At 33.4% G+C, this 18251-nt stretch overlaps 1 long non-coding RNA gene across 1 annotated transcript; it reads left to right on the top strand.

Moving 5' to 3' along the window:
* The first annotated feature begins 5853 nt into the window (after nt 1-5853).
* On the top strand, nt 5854-9161 carry LOC121230417 (uncharacterized). Its single transcript, XR_005928406.1, has 3 exons — nt 5854-5983; nt 7262-7327; nt 9031-9161. It is a non-coding gene; the product is annotated as an uncharacterized lncRNA (long non-coding RNA).
* Nucleotides 9162-18251: the final 9090 nt, after the last annotated feature.

Raw genomic sequence — 18251 nt, 5'->3', positions numbered from 1 at the left:
ATTTAATTTGCCTGTTTCTATGCTTAATTATGAAAAAAAAAGAATTTAATCGCATAAAAGGTGAAATTAGCATGCTACATGTTTAATGTATGTTTTTGAAATGGTTTTGGACAAAAGAGTCCTTATGTAGTTATTTGACCATGTAATGTATTAAATGACCTTGTTAGACATTAGCAAATAGTTTATTAATGTTTAAAGACGAAGGTAAAATAGTAAAAAAGGTATATTAAGTTAATATACATAAAACAAAACATGAAAATGGCCATAAACACATTGTTTTTACCGAAAATCAAAGGAAAAAGAAAGAAAAAGGGCTTCCTAGGGTTCTGCTCTTGTTCACCTTGATTAAGGTATGAATTTTCGTCTGTTTTTGATAATTTCTATGTTTCTGTGATCGTTGCTTCGTGTTCTTCAAAGCCCATGTCTGAATTTCTGTTTCTGTTAAAGATTTCGTGAAATGCCATTGTTGATATCATGAGTTTTGTAATGTTCACTACAGGAAAATAGGGCTTTAGAGGCGTTTTTAGCGGCGTTTTAGCAAAAAACACCGCAAAAATTGTAAAAAATAGAGCAATAGTGGCGTTTTTCTAAAAACAAAGCAATAGCGGCATTTTTTGCTAAAACACCGCTAAAAATATAGCAATAGCGGCGTTTTCGGTAAAACGCCACTAAAAACGCGCTTTCGGTAAAACGCCGCTAAAAACCAGAGCATTAGCGGCGCTTTCGGTAAAACGCTGCTAAATACCAGAGCATTAGCGGCGCTTTTGCTAAAACACCGTTAAAAGTCATATAACCCCTAAAACCCTAAACCCAAAAAAAATCATAAGCACTAATCTATAACCCCTAAAATAATAATTATTAAAAATTATGGTTATACAATATATTAAATATTTTCTCATATAATCGTAAAAAATGATAGTATTGAATTTAAAATATTGAATTAATTATCATTATAGTTTAAGGTTTATGGTTTAAGATATATGGTTTTAGGGTTTAAAGTTTAAGAGTTAATTAGTATTTGAAGGTTTAAGATGAATTATGGGTTTAGAGATTATGGTTTAGTGTTTAGTATTTAGGGTTGGAGTTTAAGGTGTAAGGGTTTGGGGTTAGGGGTTAAGGGTTTAGGGTTTAGAGTTTAGTGTTTATTGTTTATGGGATAGGGGTTAAGAGGTTTAGGGTTTAGATTAATTAGTATTTTTTAATTTATATATTAAACGATTTCTTATATAATTGTAAAAGAGATAATATTAATTTGATTATAGTTTAAATTATTTAAGAGATAATAGATAAACTTTATATATATATTAAATGGTTTAAGATTTAATCTAAAAATATTTTGATATATTAAAAATAATTCAATTCAAATTAATTCCTCTACACTTAATTTATTTAAGTGAAATTTAAACTTAAAATTTAGTACTTATATTTTAATTTGATTAGTTTTAGTCCCTGTATTTTTCAAATCGATCAATTTTAGCTTTTGTACTTTTCAAATTTTAAAATTTTAGTCATGATCACTTAAATGATAGCAATTATATATGTTTGGTTAAATTCTACTATTATTCTTGGTATTGTGCGTAAAGTTGTAGGTTGAGTTTATGTTATCCAATTAGATCATTCTTGGTCCCTATACTTTTCGAATTTTGAAATTGTAATTTTGACACAAATGACAATCGTTAAATCCATAACTGGCTTTTTGTGAGTAATATGTTTGTTACATTAGATTTTAGAAATAGCAAAACTTAATGAATTTAATAGCTACCATTTAATTAATACTACAATTTCAAAATTTCAAAATTCTAGTGACTAAAAATAACAAAATTAAAGTAAAATGACTAAATCCACAACTTACATATAATTCAATGTCTAATAGAAAAAAAATAATTAAAAATATTTAAACTAGTTTATATTTAAAAAATTAATAAATATCAAATGAAAATAACATGTATATATTTATAAAAAAATTAAAACAATATCATTAGGTTTAAGTAAATTTATGTTAAATATTTATAAATATGATGTGTTTTAATAAAATTTAATTGGAGATTTAAGGGGTTAGTGGTGTTTTTTTAAAAAACGCCGCAAAAATATAATTGGTTAACTTAAACGGGATCTTTTTCCTTTCTAAATTTTTTTCTTTTTCTCATGCCCGACACTAAATGTAACACCCCAAACCCAGCCCAGACGTTATGGCCGAATCTGACGTGCCACATTGAAGTTAAAAACCCCTGTTTTATTTTAGTGCGTTAAAAACTGACTTTTGTTAAGCTAACAAATTGAATGGAAGCTGGGCACCAGGTAGGAATCCGTAACAGAGGAGGTGAGCCATGAAGGCTGCTTAAGTACCAAGCTCTTCGAATGGATCCAATCCTAGACATGCCCACAACCATTGGCACACTTGGTTATATCGATTTGAAATTTATTTAAGTGGATATCTTTGAGAAATCAGATAATCGTAACGTTGTGTTGTTCGGAAAATAAGTGTCGTTTTGAAAACGCGTCCTAAGTCTAGCCCATTTAATATCAACCAGTTTAGAGTTATTAAAAATAAAATAATCCCAGAAAATAAAAGAAAATAAAGATTGAAAGGCCTTATTACAACCCAAAGAAAATAAAATAGTAAATAAGATAACTTAAAGAAAACCAGTCACTTGTTTCAAAGCCCAAAAGCAATCACTGTGGCCACTCTGAATCCCTTCCGGCTCCAAGTCCCCAAATCAAGGCTCACCTGCAAGGTTAAGGAAAAGGGGTGAGTTTGGAAACTCAATGTGTAACAAGCCCCTTTCAGAGCCCAAAGCAATATCAGCCTGCTGGGCCTAAGCCCACATCCAATCTCAACATATACTGGGCCGAAGCCTTTTCATATTTCATATTACTGGCCCGAAGCCTTTACTGTAAACGGTATGGCCCATAGGCCCATTTCAATATCACATGTAATGTCGGTGAAAGAGTGAATGCAAACCCATTTGGGGAGACTACTCGACCCACCATCCGCTACTCTCCACCCGTACCAACCAACACACCATGTGGGGAATGACTCAACCCATCCAACCAACACACCACTGGCAGCTTAGCTGCTTTATCATATAACTGGAGGCCTAGCCTCTTTCAATAACTGGGTCAAAAGCCCTTTCGGTAAACTGGGGCATAAGCCCTTTTCGATAAACTGGGGCATAAGCCCTTTTCGGTAAACTGGGGCATAAGCCCTTTTCAATAAACTGGGGCATAAGCCCTTTTGCACTTCCTCCATCCATATAAAAACCCAACCCAACGCATTTATGAATACATCATGTGCATATCATACATATTATGTGCGTATCATATCAATCATGTATATCAAAATCCCATGTATCAAATTATAAGTAAACCCTAGGGGTATAACGGTCATTTTTACCTAGGGGCAAAACAGTCATTTTCATAATATAAGGGTAATTTCATAATTTTACCAAATATTAGGGTTTTCCATTTTCATTATTAGTTACTAACCATTCATATGTTTTAAACAGCGATTCTGGCCCATTTTTCGCGATACCGAGTTATTGGGCCAGAAACCCCTAATGGCCCTACATAGTCGATTTAGTCATCTAGGCCCATTTAGCCTATTTTCCATAATGGTGTTACCAGTCTTAATGCGCAATTTAACAGGTTTTCATTTTCTACCAATTTTACCCAAATGGGCCCGAAAGCCCATTGGGCCCCACTTCAGCCCCTCGAGGCCCAACTTACCGTAATGCCAAAAATCATGCCCTTACCTTTTCCAACGTTCCCGATCATCAACCTAGCGAATCTAACTAACCAATGAGCGTTCGCTTGCTCACAAGTCCTCGAAATGCCAGAATTTCGGCATTTCGGCTTTTCGGCATTTATCGTTTCAAGCTATGAAAAAGGGTTCGTTACACACCTGTTTTGTGATATTCCTAGACGAGATCTCTTATACGATTTCTCCTTTGCCGAAGTTGATGACTAGATCTAGTCACTCCGATGATCCCAGCTAATCCAAGTCGACACTACGCCTTGCAGCTCCTCCACTATACAAACCATAAAAAGATTAAAAGAAGAACCCAATAAGGCCTATACCCACATTCAGCCACCTCCTTAACCTATAGGGGTTTCAGCTTTTCTTAACCTCCATAATACCGAATTGATTAAGGCCACGAGCACTTACCAAGGTTCACCTACCGAACTATTTCCAATCCCGTGCTAACTCCGATTCAACGCAGTCCCAGCTCCAAAGCACTAGCAGAAATCGCACCACAAGGATCCTAAGAATCGGCCACCAAGTCACCCAAGGGTGCTGTGCTTTCGGCTTTTGGGTCACTGAAGAAAAAGTGGTTATGGACCAAAAAAAGGGTGTTGACAAAAGAGTTGAAAGGCTTTTGAAATAACAAGAATCGGCTAAAAAGAAAAAGAACAAGTGTATACCTTTATAGATAAATCGACTACCCTTGACTCCTTCGGGATTTGGCTTGTTGCTATTCGGTTAGCAATGAAAAGAATGATAGGTTCAGCTTTTACTATGAATGAAAGAGAGGAAGAATGAGAGGAAAATAGTTTGTGGAAGAAATAATGGAAGAGAAATGAGAGGGATTTACATAAGAACAATCGGCACAAGTGAAAAGAAGGAAAAAAGAGAAAAATGCCACCCTAAAACCCCAATAGCCGAATTTTCTCTAAACCTTCCCCTTGACCGGCCACCACTTCCCCCATTTCAAATCTCCTAAAATCTCTCCTAGATACGCTCCCCCTTATCTCTCCATCATCCCCAAAATCTCTCCCCTTATCACTCCTTAATCCATGCACTTGATTAATTCAAACTCCTCCAACAGAATCCACTTGGGTTCCAACGCCTACCCTTCCTGCACATAAAAATAAATAACCTTATTTGCCAACACAGGGAATCGAACCCAGGTCTTCCTCTATGCTCCACATGCCACCTTTTTAGGAGCTTAGTGGCGTCACCCTTGCCACTTTACCAAAGCTCTTTTTGTGATACATTTTATCCACAACTTTACATAAGGTCATCTAGCCAGTACCCCTAACTCTTAAGTCCTAAATTCAAAAATTCTACCGGGTTTTGGCCAACACATGGGCCTTCCATAAACCCATTTACATACTCAAATTATGAATTTCACAACCACATACAAAATTTTTAAAAACTTTACTAAAATATCGAGAATCGCGAAAAACCCGAAAATCAGGATGTTACACTAAAACCCCTGACTTTTTCCCCTAAAATTATTATCCTCAAAACACCCCTAATCTCACCCCTCCGTTGCCCTTTTCAATAAAGAAACTTTCCAACAGCAGCGTCTCCATTGTCTAGATGTCTCTTGCTTCCCCGGCGCCAGAGGAAGAGGTGTGGCTGCTCTCCGGCCGATTAGTAAAGGAGAGTTGCTTCTTAAAGTTCCAAAATCTGCCTTAATCACAACTGACTCTCTTCTTTAAAGAGATGAAACTTTGTCTCTTACACTCAAATCCCATCATTCTCACTCTTCTACCAAGGTTTGCTTTTGTGTTTCAGTATTCGATATATGTTTTAATCTGCGTTTCAACCAAACACAACGACTGGACTAAAGTAATTTGCCTATTTTCATGTATTCACTATTTGTTTGTTATATGAAATCAATAAAGGAAAGGCTTCTCCATGGTACCCTTATTTTCTGCACTTGCCTCGTAGTTATTCCATACTCACCGCTTTCGATGAACTTGAAATGCAAGCCTTGCAAGTTCTGTCTCTTATTTTACCTCTTTTGCTTTTGCTTTTGCTTTCTCACATTTGCTTCACTTGTATTTATTTTTTTCTTTTTCCTTTTTCTAACCTTGCTATTTATCTTGTTCTTAGGTGGATTATGCCATCTGGGCTACTCAGAAAGCTGTCACAAAAGCTAAATACGAGTGGGAACAAGCTTTCACTCTCATGACGGAACTTAAGCTTAAGCCTCCACTTCTCACTTTCAGGGCTTGGATTTGGGCTACTGGGACTGTAAGTTCACAGTGTTTATGCTTCTCTGGGTTTTTCTTTTTCGATTTTTATTTATGTTGGACAGCTTCAACTTAGACTGTTATGCACATTTCACACGCATGCGTATGGATAAAAAAGCATACATGGGTTCCTAATTTTTCTTCTCGTGTCTCTACTTAACATTTTCCTACATATTATTGCGTTGATAAAGGTTCAGATTATTGCTCGGGACAAAATAGCGCAGACTTCCAGAAATATATGTTATTTATGCAAACATTTCTTAGTAAGATGAGATTAAAATTTTGGAGTGTCAAACAGATAATACTGTTTGAAAAGTTCAGAATTGGAACAGACTGCTGCTTTAAAGTATCTGTATAGATGGTTACGTCATCACCTAAAGTATGCTACTCTTGCGCCACTGGAGCTTGCTAATTCTTTGTATTATGCATATGCAAGTACACTAGGGTATAATTCTTTTTTTTTGGTTAGTTTTTTTCTTTTGGAACAATGCCTTGATATTGCAATCTTGGTTTGAATGTAAGCCGCTTCCTCTAATGTTATTGTGAGATAGTTTGCTTACGTTGTGAAAGCTGTGATTACAAGAGTGTCTTTTTGCATATGATTTCCATGACTGCAGTGATTATATTTTGGACTTAGAGTTTTACATACGGTGACAAGATATAATTTTCCTTAAGATTACTAGAAGCTTATCCCTAACATTACATTTTGGAAATGTTATTGTTATATTCTGGTGTTAATCAAAGTGTTTTTTGCTATACATGTGATAACCCAACATGTCAATCTTCTGTGTGCCAAACTCATATGGGTTGCATCATCTTTTCCTCTATTTCTCTTCTTTCTTATCTTTCAATGGTAAAGTGATGCATTGGTGTGTTATACAGCTCTCTTATAGGGTTGAATTATTTACTTGCTCCATCTTTGTAACCTTAGGCTGCTAAAAAGATGCTCCAAATAACATGTTGCACCTAGTTGGACCTTAGAAGACAAACTAGCTCTTCTGTTCAGCTCCATGTAATTAATTATTTGATTTGTTGAAGCTATTGGTTGATTTAGATGATTTGATTATGCACTTCCTCAATTTAGATATACCCTTGATCATCTCTTCCAAAATGCCTTTTTTAATGAATTCAGATCTTGCATATGCAGTTTGATTTGTTTAGCCTCTGTTACTGAGATTGTCCATTTAAAATTATTCAATGATAAACTTCCCTTTGCCTGTGGTGGCCATATTTTCAGCATTATTGAATTTAGTCTTTTGGTCTATGTCTAGATCTTTAGGCACTAGATTTGAAGCCAAACTATGTGTGTGCTTGGGCAAACATGGGTATCAGTTACGCCAACCAGGTTTATTATCTCCTGCACTGTTCTCTCATTGTCTTGACATTCATGAAAAGGGAACTGCATTTCTTACTTTATGTCTTCATTTCCTTTTGCATATTAAATTTATGCTTATTAATTAAACAACATAAGTGATAATTTTTTAATCTCCTTAATTATTTGGGTCCATCCTACATAATAGTCAAATTTATTAATCAACTAGCCACTATTATTTGTGTGACTTAAGATTGAGTCTGGATTTCAGCAACTTTTTAATGTAGTCAATGTTATTCAAAATTTTTTAATGTAGTCAATGTTATTCCGGTATAAAATACAGTTGGTACTAATTATATGAGTGCTTACCGATTGATTTCGCCTTTACCGACTGAAGTATGGTATATCGGTAGATAAAAAAATGAATTTTACAATATAGTTTTAGATTTAAAGTTAAATATTTTATTCTTTATTTTGGATTTGTAGAAGATTAAAATATGTCATAAGTCCATGTACGCTTTTAAATTTTGAAATTTACTCCCTATAATTTTATTTTCAAGAATTTAGTTTATCTATTTTTTAGATTTTAAAACAACGTTAATAGTTGGACTTAAATTTTGAATATGGAAAAATATATGGACTAAATTCTAAATTTTTTAATAGTAGAAGGATTTAAGGCATATTTTTAAATTTTTCGAATTATGGATAGTATGGGATGATCTTATTGTTTAATTTATGGAATACTTTTTTTACTTGTTCATTTTGAAATTGTTTAGTGGTAGATTGTATTTGCAAGGCTTATTAAAAAGTATTTTATATTATTGATTAATATTTTATATTTAATATTTATAAATATTATATAATTTTTTTAAATAACAATAAATATGAAATAAACCAGATAATATTGACTTTATTAATAAAAATAAAAACAATCAAATCTATTTAAGTGCATATATTTTTTAATCAATTAAAATTATTTTTGGTTTGGTTTTGAAGATCACTTATCCACAAAGCATAAATCATTCTATAATCCATCAGATTTATGCTTCTTTTTTCTTTTTTTTAGTGTTTTTGTTATACTTTTCGGTGTTCAGCCTTATGAAACACTTTTTATATTTGTCTTTTTTAAATCTTTGGATGTTGTCATTTTTTTGATAGTTTATTGCCTATTATGTGTTTTATTTTTTTTCGATTGTTTATTTCCCTTTGATTTAACAACATTTTCTTGCAAATCTTGAATAATTGAATCCTAGAATATATGTGTTTGAAATTTATTGATGTGGTCTGTGAGTTACTTTTTTGTTGTTTTATGCTATTTATTATGATTTACTAAATAAGAGAACCTAAATTAAGAAAAAAAATAGGTGTCTGAAAAAAATGGTAGTTTTAATTATTGTTTCCTGCTTGAAGTTGAATGCTGTCCATATATGATTTTGAATGCTGGAAATTTGCAGCATTTAATTTCCGGCTTGAAGTTGATTAAACCATGCTATAAATGCAAAACATTTATATGCTGTTCACATGCTAAATTAACCATTAGTGAGCTTAAAATTGATCTATTCGAATGTGTTAAATTCATTGTTCAATGTGATGTTATTTATGCTAATGTATTGAGTATATTAAGTTGTGCAATTTGATGTTATATGTGGCATTAATGTTGACTTGTTAATTGCATATTTTATTATTAATTTGACGTTATATGTGTCATTCATTAACTTTTGTTTCTTTTTTCTTAGGTTTGAGTTTTTGTTGGATGCATGATTCAGGATTAGCTGAATTCATGCATAGTGACGACTTGTTTGAGCTAATTGCTGATCTTAAAGTGTGCATTCTATCATTATTTTGTTCTATTTGTATTTTGTTAGATTTCTGACCCAAAATTGGGCCTAGTTAGAACAGTGGTTTCGAGACCACAAATTTGATGACAAAATATTTGTTTTATGATTATTATGAGGCCTAGAATATGCAAGTAAGCATGTGTTAAAGTTTCATGGAGGAATTCTATGTGTAACGTGTCCAATTGGAAATTAGGGACCAAATTGAATAAGTTGTAAAACATGGATTCTAGAAGCAATTTGTGTGAAATTGCTTTGGAATATTAATTAGAGGTCCTTAAAGAGTAATTTGCCTAATTTTTAAGTTTTTGGACAAAAATGGGCATGTATGGAAAATGTTGGAAGTTTAGTAAGGAAAGACATTTTGGTCATTTGGTAATAAAATCAATAAAAAGGGAAAATGAAGGAAAAAATCAGCCATTCTTCTCCCTCTTGCTGTCGAAATTCCAAGGGACACAATAGCTACGGTTTCTTCACTTTCCAAGCTTAATAGTAAGTGACTCCTAGCCCCGTTTTTAATGTTCTTTGTATTTTTAAGATCCTTGTAACATGTTCTCTCCATTTCTACCCATATTTTAAACTAGGGTTCATGTATGCAAAATGACCCATGTGTGACATGTTTGTTCTTTAATGATTTATGGGGGAATATGAAAGTTGGATGTGTGTTAAACATCTTTTCCTAAGAGATTTTCATGAAAAACCCTTAAAAGGACCTTTTTGCAAAAGGTACAAAATATATGGTAGAAATGTGAAATAGAGGAAAATGTTGGCTAGTATGAGTTTATAATACATTCGGCTAGGCTTGGGTAACCAAGGAATTGCATATATTTCATTTTACGAGCTTACGGACTAAGTTGTAAAATTTTGAAATGTTAGGGGTAAAATGGTTATCTTGCCCGGGGGTATTAATAATTTATTTTTACTGATATAGACCTCGAGGAACTGATTTTGGAGATCGATTGTAGAAAACGAAAGGTTTCGGAATAACTAAAGTACGAAACCTAAGTAGTTACCAGTTAAGTTTGTGTAACTCGAATGTAAACTAACTTTAAATACATTAAAGTCGTATGTACATACATGAATTATAATAGTAATATTATTGTATGGCAACTCAGGAATTATTAATGTTATAATGAAATGTCCCGGTCGAATAAAAAGAAATGTCTGATGGATTACTCGAAAATGAAATAATGGTATAAAGGATCTAGCCCAGACGGGTGATCCTATAGTGATCTAGCATCCCGAAGAATATGTGTGCTTGATGGATTTAGCCCGGATGGGTAATTTGAATAGGATTTGAATTTAGCCTGGACTGGTAATTCAAACCTGATTTAACCTGGACTGGTAATCCCAACATTACTCTGTGAGTTACGTTGTGGGGGATTTAGCTTGGACTAGTAATCCTACCATAAAAGTGAGGTTCACGGGAGTGCGTATTTAAAGGATTACTTGCATGATTTGATGGTAAACGAGATATCCATCGAGATTCCAAGAAATTCAACAGGATTAAAACATTAAATGAGAATAGACATGTTTGAATTGATGAACTCATCTATGAAGGATGTTACTTTTGTACTGGCATGAGACTAACTTGATGGTTGAGTATATGTGATAAACCATAATTTATACATATTTCAATCCCATGCTTAGCACATTTTATGGATCATTTTTCCTTAAAATTGGTGAATTCGATGCTCCTAATGCCTTAATTTCATATTTTATACTTAGGTGAGCATAGGAGAGTGAAAGGAATAAGAATTGGGCCAAAAACAGAGAAAATGGGCCAACGTACGAAATCAACACGGCCCGAACCTCCTCACACGGGCTGTAATAGCCCGATTTTGGGCCTAGTCGAAACAGTGGTTTTGGAACCACTATTCCGAGGCCAGAGAAAATTATTTTAGTATTATTTTATGTGTTATAATATAATTTTATAAGTGCATTTAAATTTTGGTAAGTTAATTTTAGCGATTTCTAGTCCAATTTCGAAAAAGGACTAAATCGCGTAAAAGGTAAAAGTTGTGTGTTAATGCCTAAATGTGTTAATAGACTAGAAAACTAAAATTGGAGGCATTTAAAGGGAAATTAGACCCTTTTTAAGTGTGTGGCTGGCCAAGGGGAGACCAATTGGTCAAAAAGCCAAAATTTGTGGCTTTTAGGTGTTTTAATTGACTAATTTGTAATAAAATAAGGAAAAAGAAATAAAATGTCATTTCTCTTTCATTTATTCTTCTTCCTCATGAAAATGGAAGCAAAGAATGGGGGTTTCAAATTTTAAATTTTCAGCCACTTTAAGCCCTAACAAGTAAGTGATCTTTGGTTGTTTCTTGATGATTTTTACATTTTTGGAACCCCTAAAGCATGAGCTTTCATATGAGGGGTCTAGTTTACAAAATGATGAAGAGTCTAGGGTTTTGCCATGAGAGTAAATGTGTTATTTTCTGTGTTTTTATGGAAGATTATGAGTCCTAGTTGTCTAATAAACAACTTTTGTGAAAGAAATTGCATGAAAACACCTTAAAAAGGGCTAGTTTGCCAAGTTGTAAGATAATGTGTTAGTGTGTGTAATAATGATTTTTGTGAGTTTCCATAGTTATGAAAATGGTTTATCTAGGCTTAAGGAGTAAATAAATTGAATAAAAATCATTTTTCGAGCCTAGGGGCAATTTGGTAATTTTGGCAAAAGAGAGGGGCAAAATTGTAAATTTTGCCAAAGTGTGTCAATGGACTAATTTGATTACTACGTTGTTTTAATAAGCTAAATGTGATGTTTTAGATGTTGAAAATCGAGATTTGGACTTAGAACGGAAAGAAATCGATTAAGGGATGATTACGTCCTTTTCTCCTTTGTGGTATCGAGGTAAGTTCGTATGGTAACAATAATGCAATATCATGCTTGAATTAAAATTCTTTATTGTTATGGCATTAAGTGTATGGCCTAAAATATTAGAAGTTTGTATGAAATTAATGCTCAATTTCATTATGATGTGCTTAATACTTGATATTGTACAAAATGTGGATGTATGCCTCTATTGGAATTGACTTGTGAGGATTTAATGAAAATGTGATGATATGTGTGCTAGTATAAGACCATGTCCGGGACATAGCATTAGAACTAACATGAAACATCGTATAAGACCATATCCGGGATATGGCAACGATATGTGGATCCATGTAAGACCATGTGAGGGACATGGCCTTGGGCATTCTATTCGGCATATGATAATTCCGAACATCCTTTAGCATCCCGAGTATTCAACGTGTAACGAAATGGATGATGTGATGAAATCCCTAAGGAGGGCATGTTAAAGAAGGTATGATTATATACTTTAATACGAGTAAGTACAGGTATGTACTTGAGTTATGTTACAAGTTGTACAAGTAGGTACACTAAGCTTACGAGTAACTTAGCCTTGACAGATTTGAGTTACTGCAGTAGCGTAACTGTGAAAATACACTAAAAAAAGTGGAAAATGAGTTAGAAGCTAAATAAAATATGAGAATAAATCTTATTTAGTCTAGGTTCTTATAAAATAAACAGTGTAAGCAAAAGAATTTCCTATAATGAGATATTCAAAGTTGCATGGGATAGAGTCAGAATGACTTCGAGATTCCCTGTTCTGATTTTAGAAAATCATTATAAATTTTAGAAAAATATTTATGAGTTATGATTTATATGATTAGAATCCTTAATGAGTTTAGTTTCCATAGAAATAGATGATAACATTATTTGAGTCCTGTGCTATGAGATAATTGAACTTTAATGCATAAAGGTCTGAACTATCAGATAGTGAATTAGGGGTAACTTTTAGGAATAAAATGTACTAATTTGCTAAACCAAAAATTCTGAAACATTTATGGTAGAAAGGTACATGAGTCTAGTTTCAATTAAAATTAACAGAACATAGTTTGGAGTTTCGTAGCTCCAGATATAAATAATTTAGTGACTGTTGCTCAGGAAGACAACTTGTCGTGAACTTGAGTATATGTTGTAAACATTGATAAAACATGTAAATGAGCTGCTAATTGTTTTCATATGAACTTACTAAGCGTAAAGCTTACCCCTCCTTCTTTCCCATATTCTCTAGGGTTGCCAGGTTTGCTCGGGTTGGAGGCCATCAGAGATATTATCACACTGTCGAGTTCACGCTATTGGTGTAAGTAAATCCTAGTGTTTCGAGTCTATGGCATGTATAGGGTTTTAATGTTGAGTATGTGATATTATGATTTAGCCAAAGGTGTTGGCTTGTATTGATAAAGTGTTGTAGCCATGTGAATTGGCCTGTGTTGGCTAATGATGTTGTGGGCCTAAATGTTTATTCATATATATGTATGATACTATCTCTTGTGATGTGGCTTATAGCATGTATGCTTAGAGATTGAAATGAGATTCATTGATGAGTTAGTAACTGATGCAAGATTAGGTGATTGATAAATAGTTAATAATGCCTTATGAATGGTTTGTGGAAATGATTATGTATGCTTAGTGATGGAAATGAGGTTTGTGATGTAATGATAGTTATGACTAGTATGTGATAATGATGTGAGCAAATTCTATGGTTTTTATTGCATAAGAAAATGACTTGAGCATAACATGTTTGTAGATGTTTAAGAGCTCAATTATGCCATGTTGTATGTTATTGGATAAGTATGTGTGCACATGTTGTGAGGGTGACAAATGGCTTGGAAATTAGCCTTGTAATTGTCCACACAAGTAGACACACGGGCGTGTGTCTAGACCGTGTGTGACATACAGTCTGCCCCTGTAACACCCCTATAACCTGTATCCGTCGCCGGAGTGGGTTATGAAGAGTTACTAATCCGAAACTCAACATTAGTACATACACATTTACATAATTTCATTAGCAATTATATTTATAGCCAAACCCAATCAAAGATAGAAATTCAAACTTATATCGACATTCAAAAGTTGCCATATTCACATGGCTTATATACAAGGACATCTCAAAATATCATTCACTTAAGTCTATTCTATACATGCCATACTATCTCAAAATATAGTAGTACCAAAATGATAGATAGTGTGACGAATTCCTGACGATCCCCTCCTCGAGCAGGTGACTGTAATCAACAATCTATAAAACAAGGAAACATAACAAACGGAGTAAGCTTTCATAAGCTTAGTAAGTTTTAAGTAATGCAACAAATAAACTCAATTATAGATCAATTATCCAATTTCTCAAGAGATCATTTTCTAAATATATTACCATTTGGCCGAATATACACAAGCACATGATGCACAATTACATTCTCATTTCACTTAATCTGAATTCATATAGCATAAATCAATAAATTGAATATTTTCACATATTTTCACACCTTGACCGAATGTATCATGATCATAGATATAGGTATAACATTTATTCACATATGTATCACATTATACACTTATGATTCAATTCAAATCATACTCACATATAAATACAACATATGTACCTGGCCAACTTAACGTGTTGAATGTATTCATTTTGCCGTTCTAACACGAGGTATCTTAGTTTTAGACTTTTATCAAATCACCGGCATTTAGCCTGCTAGGTTTAAAAACCTGAATTCATTCACCAGCATTTCACCGGCTAGGCTCGAAGCCCAAATAATATCTCACCGGCATTATAGCCTGCTAGGCTCAATGGCCCGAGTGGTATTTCACCGGCATTATAGCCTGCTAGGCTCAAAGGCCCGAATAGTACTGTACGATATTCAAATCAATAAGTTTCATATAATATAATGACACCAAATTGGATACAAGCATCATTCGAACATACATCATTTAATCATAAAAGTATATCACATTTTACTTCCATTACAATTGCCATTCAGCCATATACATATATGACAAGTAATACTTAATTCTTATAATATGTCATGTCATTATCAAAATATATATATTTAACTACTTAAAACTTACCTCGGACATATTCGAATAGTCTCGGATTGACTATTCAACTACTTTCTCTTTTCCCCTGTCCAACCTTGGTTCTCAATGCTCTTGAGCTAATTCAAACAAAATTTAACTTATTAAAGTCCCATCATGCTAGCTTATGGCCAAATATGACAAGAAACTTAATAGGCCATATAGTTACTTTGCTCAAATATAAAATGGTCATACACATTTTTAATCACATTAAGCAATTTACCTTAACATATAACCCACATAACTAAAGTACATATAACCCTAATGACCGAATAATTTGAATATGTATGTCATTAAAGTTCCTACGATTTAACCCTTAAATCTTATAGCTGAATATTCATTGTATAATAACTCTCATGCACAAGCACAAAACTCATATGGCGATAATATAATTTGATAAACAATCACACATACAACCTAATATACATATATGACATGTTCGAACATGCTATTATAAATTAAATACATATTGCGATCTTAACATAGATTTCAAGGCTACAATCAACAATTGCATTTATTCTTAAATAATAGACTAAAACCATCATGGAACATTTCACTAACTCATTACCTTGCATATCTGAATTTCATTCATTAATATACATACAACTCCAAATATTATATCATGGAACAAAAGCCGAATTACAAATTATAATAAAATCAAAACATAACTCTTACCATGATATAAACATATTAAAACATTTTTTTATTTATCCAATTCGGATACAACAAAATAACCTTAGATATCAAATCTCTTACAACACATTGACTAAATCAACAACCAAATACACTTATATTTTTATCCATGCATATTATAACCGAACCAGCCACACAAACTCAACCTAAAAACATTAACCTTTCCCAAAACAAATATTACCTATCTCAACCTTAATTTATAACCATCTAAACCATTTAAAACATCCAACACCAAACTTTTCTTTAACTAAACACATTTTCGGCAATGACAATGGCAATTTAACAACCTTAAATCCAACTTATAATTTTTTTTTTTTGCATATCACAATCAAAGCATCCACTCCATTCCATCATTTTAAAACACAAACAATACTCAAATATCACCTAAGTTCACATTCGGCAACTCACCAATACACAAGCTGATTTTTTCATAACATCCAAACTACCTATATGAACATTAAACTATCTCAAACATCACCCATTTGCAATTATTCATTAAAACATAAAGACAACAATCATCCCCTTCAAAAATCTTCCATAGCCGAATACTCAAATCACTACACAATTCAAAATTTTGACATGGGCTAAGTAAGGGACTTAGTAACTAGCTTAATATATGCTATAATTTCAAAAACTAACATGAATTTCATACCTTAATCCAAGCTCAAAGTGACCGAATGCTATCTCCCCTATTCCTCTTTAGGGTTCGGGTAAGCTAAGGAAGAAGATGAAATAAACATTTTGTTTTTCTTTTGTTTTTCTATTATCATTTCTTATTTTAACTAATTTTTTTATTTCATAAATTAAACCATTACCATTATAATATTAATATATAATACATATTTTGCTTATCATCATCATCATGGCCGGCCACTTCAACTAAAGTGGGAAATTTGACATGCAAATCCACTTATTTACACCATAAATTATTTGGCCATTACAAAAATAACCTATCATATTTTCAAAAATTTTCACACAAGTCCTATATAATAATTTCACTCACAAATGACAATATTAAAGCATGAAATTTTCACACATGCACTTTCACATATAATAAGCACAGAATATAACATCTAATTATTTTTATGACTCAGTTTTGTAGTCCCGAAACCACTTTCCGACTGGGGTCAAATTAGGGCTGTCACAACTCCCCCTAAGGAATTTTCGTCCCCGAAAATCTTACCAGCTAAAAGGTTAGGATAACGTTCTTTCATTGAGTCCTCTGGCTCCCAAGTCACTTCTTCAACCCCATGTTTGAGCCACAGTACTTTTACTAATGAGATTTTTTTATTTCGTAGTTGTTTTACTTCACGAGCCAAAATACGAACTGGTTCTTCTTCATAACTCAAATCAGATTGAATTTCAATTTATGATGGATTAATTACATGAGAAAGATCGGATCTGTACTGATAGAGCATCGAAACATGAAAAACATCGTGGATCTTTTGAAGTTCAGGTGGCAAAAGTAGTCTATAAGCAACCGACCCAATCCGTTCTAAAATCTTGTATGGTCTGATAAATCTCGGGATCAATTTGCCTTTACGGCCAAATCTAAGTACCTTTTTCCACGGTGAAACTTTAAGAAAAACTTTATCTCCGACTTGATACTCCATATCTTTCCGCTTCAAGTGTGCATACGATTTCTGACGATCTGATGCTACTTTCAGACTTTCTCAGATCACTTTCACTTTCTGTTTGGCCTCTTTAATCAAGTCAACTCCGTAAATCTTATTCTCACTGAGTTCAGTCCAAAAAAAAAGGTGTACGACATTTACGACCGTACAAAGCCTCGTAAGGTGCCATTTTGATGCTCGATTGAAAACTATTATTATATGCGAATTCAACCAAAGGCAAGTATCGATCCCACAAATTACTAAACTCAAGGATGCAACATCTCAACATATCCTCGAGTATCTGAATAATTCGCTCGGATTGACCATCGGTCTGGGGATGAAAAGTGGTGCTAAAATGCAACTTAGTACCCAATGCTTCTTGCAATTTCTTCCAAAACTGCGATGTGAATCTTGGATCTCTATCCGACACAATAGAAGTAGGTGCTCCATGTAACCTTACAATCTGAGAAACATACAGTTCGACTAGCTTAAAGTGAATAATCCGTACGTACGGGAATACAATGAGCCGAATTTGTCAATCTATCAACCACTACCCAGATCACATCTTTCTTGCTCGGAGACAATGGCAACCCAGATACAAAATCCATTGTGATTCGATCGCACTTCCACTCGGGTATCATGATCGGCTAAAGTAATCCCGAAGGTACTTGATGTTCCGCTTTCACTTGTTGACATATCAAACACTTCGAAACAAAGTCAGAAATGTCTCGTTTCATACCATGCCACCAATACTGACATTTCAGATCGTTGTACATTTTCGTACTACCTGGGTGAACTGACATTCGGCTGTTATGAGCCTTGTTCCAAATCATTGGAATAAGCTCTGAATTTCTCGGAACACATAATCAATTTCTGAACCTCAA

Source organism: Gossypium hirsutum, chromosome A06 (assembly GCF_007990345.1).
Source record: "Gossypium hirsutum isolate 1008001.06 chromosome A06, Gossypium_hirsutum_v2.1, whole genome shotgun sequence".
Lineage (NCBI taxonomy): Eukaryota > Viridiplantae > Streptophyta > Magnoliopsida > Malvales > Malvaceae > Gossypium > Gossypium hirsutum.
This window is presented reverse-complemented; position numbering and strand designations above follow the sequence as displayed.